The sequence below is a fragment of the Cariama cristata genome, unplaced genomic scaffold (genome assembly GCF_000690535.1).
Source record: "Cariama cristata isolate BGI_N322 unplaced genomic scaffold, ASM69053v1 scaffold15992, whole genome shotgun sequence".
NCBI classification, from domain to species: Eukaryota; Metazoa; Chordata; class Aves; order Cariamiformes; family Cariamidae; genus Cariama; species Cariama cristata.
Genome location: NW_009603407.1, coordinates 20275 through 24881, shown reverse-complemented (window position 1 = coordinate 24881; position 4607 = coordinate 20275).

The following is a 4607-nucleotide window of genomic DNA, read 5'->3' as shown; positions in this document are numbered from 1 at the left end:
GCACCTTGTTTCATTTATATATAAATTCTTTTATGTCCCCAGATGTGCAATAAATGCCAGCATCTAATGGTTAACTGTAACAACTGCATGCAACATCTATAGTGGTCATTTCTCAGTCAGTTCAGTCCTATGCCATTCTGTCCCCTTGACTTTATACCAGGAGTGACAAAAGAGCTGCCGAATTACCTTAATTTAAATGTATGTCTAGAAATCTTTTAAAATGCAACTCACAATGAAGTTCTTTTTTTTCCTTAGTGTCCTGGAAACCAAGGCAACACGCCTGCGTGTGGGGAGAGTGAAGTCCCCTTTTGCACTTTAAACCACAAGCTCTTACAGTTGATACTGGACATATTTTACTTGTATGAATCTGTGGACAGTTAAAGCACTACATGATGTAATATTTCTCTAAGAATTTGAGCTATAGTTAACATTTCTGCATATTTTTCTGTGCGTAAGAGGATCTTCTTCAGGCTAGTGTTTTGTCTCTGTAGATGTATTTTCTAGCGTATTTACAAAAAAAGACATATGCTGTTCAGCTAGTGTGTCGAAGCTGCCGTGTCCTGTGTGCACCAGTTCCGTCCATTCCCTGTGTTCTTCTCCTTTCTTGTACTATTCTTGTATCCTAACCTGTAGCCTTCTCCAAGAGGCTAGGCTGAGATAAGGAAGAAAAAAACCCAACCCTGACCTAGTCTGCTAAGTTTCTGTTTACCAGAAGTATCCTTTAATTCATAAAGGAATCAGTCTGTAATATTGCCAAAAATTTCTTTTCCACCAATGAAGTAGGCCCCAGTCTCAGAGAGGAAAAACTGTAACTAATGAATTCTTGCTTTAAGTGCTAAATTAGACTGACTTTCAACATAGAATCAGAACTGGTGTCTCTAGTAGTAGCACATGCTCTGCTGCTGGACCTCTTCCTCCTTGCCAGCTCATAGCTGTCTGTGATTCAGCACAGAGGCGATTATAACGTATTCTTACTGGTCCTCAATTTTAGTCACCATAGATACACAAATAGATCTGGTACTTACCTTCTCCAGCTTGGGACAGGTTTCAGCTGTTACATTTTATTGCAACTATCCTAATTGTGCCCAAATGTGTAATCCTTGGTTGGTATGTGTACACTATTATTTCCTCTTACCTTACTGTAAGAATATCAAACCATGCCTCCTCGGGCCATCCCTGCATGAATGCCTGCCGAAACACCCGAGAGACATCTGCCAATGCCAGGATCAGATCTCCAAGCAGGCACCTGCTTGCCTGCACTAAGGGCAGAACCCATCCAGTTAATAGATAACTTGTGTATACACACGCATGCTGTTAGCCGGGTGCATTTTGTACACACAGGTACTAGCACAATGGAACATTAACACTTAGAGGTATCATCTAGGGATTAATAACCAAATACGTAATTGGCTGATGACTACAATGCAGCTTCAACTTTTCCAGGAGCCTTTGAAGCTTAACGCCTGCCTCCTGATGCCCAGGTGGGATATACTGCTGCCTTGTTGAGGTTAGTAACTCTCCTCAGGATCAAAATCTGAAAGAGAGGAAGTTTTCAGTTGTACTGGGCTTAGAGATCTATTTTCTTTTTCTTGGAACAAAGCTGCTATTTTATCCAGATGTGTATACACACCCCAGGTTCCTGGGTTTGATATCTGGGAAACTTCTGGATGCCCAGGTTATTAGCAAAGGCACTGCACGGTAACTTCCATTCCATAATAAAAGATGTAAGCAGGGAGCACTCTGACCAAACCAGGGTAAGTCCCTTTGAATGCAACAAGCACACAAGAGTGGCTCTGTTCAACACCTGGGTGTTTGAATCACATCTCCATCATCACTACAACCTTGAGGGGAAAAGCTGTACTGGGAATGATTCCACAAAGGCCCAAATGCAGAAGAAACTAGGAAACAACTGCCGAAATGAAGATAAAATGGAAGTTGCACAACTGCTAATCGTAACCAGCTCCGTCCACTTTTTGCCGGAAGGAACCTAGGCAAAGCAGTTCATCGCTTTTCTTCACTGTCTAGGTCGAGAGTGGCCTTTTACTCTTAGTTTGATAAAATTTTACATCTCTCCAAAGACAAAGATTCCTCAAAGGAACAAGAGGAACCTGACCCCATTCTAGGCTGAAATTGAAACTTCATGTCACTTCAGCATTGCTAGCTTTTGACTCCTTAAGCAGCAGTACTGGAATGTCCAGTTTGCCAGTTATGTAAAGCCTCGTTCCAGAATAACTTCGTGATTGTCTCCTTAAGGTTTTAACCTGGGATAGCCCTTGTGCCTCAAAGAAGCGAAGCTCTCCTAGTGCTATACAGAATAATAGAATAATTCAGGTAGGAAGGGACCTCTGTAGGTCTCTAGTCCACCTCCTCGCTCAAAGACAGGCCAGCTTTAAAGTTAGAGTGAGTTTCTCAGGACCTCATCCAGCTGAGGTTTGAAAAATCTCCATAGACAGTGATTCTACAACCTCTCTACGTATTACGTTTCCTCCTCCTCCTCCCTATGGGAGTTCAGAGCAACATCCTTTTCCAGGAAGGATGTATATTCCTGGGAATGCACAATTTCTTTTTTACAAAAGGAGGGAGTTAGATGGACTCGAGGACTTGCCAGGTGAGCAAGTGCCACCCTGTTCTCAAGCACCAGCTGTGTGTTGGGATGCAAACGCAGCCCGTGATGGACTGTGAAGAGCTGGTACTCCAGCAATCCTTGGTACATTGCTCTTTTTCCGTTTGGCATTTCCATTCTTGCTAGGTTGTACCTTGAGCCTACTTCTGCTGTTCCTGCTGTCTCTATGCGCCCACCACTTCAGGATCTTACTCCTCATATGCCTTTTGCAGAGGGGCTTTAACTCAACCCATCAAATTAGTTCAAACTTCCACCTCACACCACACCAGTCTCCCTGAACTGGTGCCTTTTTTTGAAGAAGTCAGTATCCCAAGGCTGATAAAAATCACCAGTTAAATTTTCCAAGGTTTGGCTTCAATAAATTGAGACAGAAGCTTGGAGCTGCTCTGCGGAGCCTTTTGGCCCCCAAACCCAAGGCCCTCTCTTCTACAAACAGAGGTTCACTGCTGCTATGACAAAGCAGAGTGATTCCAAACGTAATTCATGCTTTCCAGTAGGTCAACATGACAACCTAATCAAAGAAAAGAAACAACTTCCAGCAAATGTTTTGCCTTATACATGAATGTAAGGACAAGCTACAGAAGCCACTGCTAGCATGGTATCAGTGTAAAACTTGCTGTAATTTATATTATTTACTCCAGGAGTAGAAATGCGTTCTCCTTCACTAATACATTTGAAAGATAACCATAATTCCACAGCTACAGATGAATTAGTAAAGGAGGTATTCTACACCTCGTTTGTGACTTAGCCCTGTCCACAGCTTCTCTGGATGGAAAGTTTCTAAATCTGCAGTATATAAGCAAGGTAAATTTGAGAACTCCTGTCCTACTTCTTAGCTTTTTTTTCTGGGACAGTCAAAACGTAAGACGACGAGGATGTTTGTGAGTACAGACACCAGAGCCTGCTCAGCTGCAACACACACCAGCTTCAGAGGTCAGCAAGCTCTCTAGAATGAAGCAACCCAAGAATCATCGCACAGAAAACATGCAGGGCTCCACTTGGCTCTGAGTTGGCCTCCTGTCTCCAACTGTCGGCGCCACTTTAGATGTTGCATACCTTTAAAGATAGATCATACATTTTTTCATTGTAAATCCAGCTCGGACTGAAGTCTGTTATGAGCCAAATTCCTTTTTCCTTAGGAGTAGTCAGAAAAGTGAGTAAAATTCAGTTTTGCATGATAAAGAAAAAATACATTTGTGTTTATTTGTTCTCTCCAGTGTGCTTTTGTCTAGGAAAATGAAGTCCTGTGTCCTTACAAAACCCTTGCTTTTTATTTTTATATTCACAACTATTCTCTCTCTGCAGTACTAAGATTGGAGGTATGGCTCAATACAACCACATGCAATTACTGCTAGAATGGTACTAGCTTGGTGTTTTTTTTTTTTTTCTTCTAAAATCTCAGTAGTAATTGCTCCATTACAGTTTTTGTCAGCAAAGCCCCGGCGCTGACCCAGCTCCCCTTCTGCCGCTCTGACACCAAGCGGCAGTGTTGTAAAACCGACATGGACAGCAAAAAAAGAAATTCCAGTCCGTCTCAGGGTTACAGAAAACATTGTGGAAAACCTTCCTGGTCTCCTGAACCTAAGGATTTAAAGAAAGCTGACTCAAGCTACTCTCACCAAGGTACTGTGCTTAGCTTCTGAAATAACATATGCCTGAAAGGCCAAAAAAAAAGAGGTCACTGAAGTGTCATTTTAACGGTACGTTTTTTTTGGTGGACAGCATTTCTAAATCACAGTATCTTAGGTCTATGCAATCAAAAATGAACCTCAATAAAGAGCATGAGCTACTGTAAGAAAAACATGTCAACAGTGCTTACCCTTTTATTCTACTCTTTTTCTCTGTATCACTGGGTGATGGTTTTAGAAACGGAGTATTTAATAATAAAAGTTCTCATACTTTGTAAAAGTAGTTTGGAGACATTTTGTGCTGGCATGGTTTGATCTTTGTATTTTTACTTTGTATTTCCTTCTTTTTTGGCAAA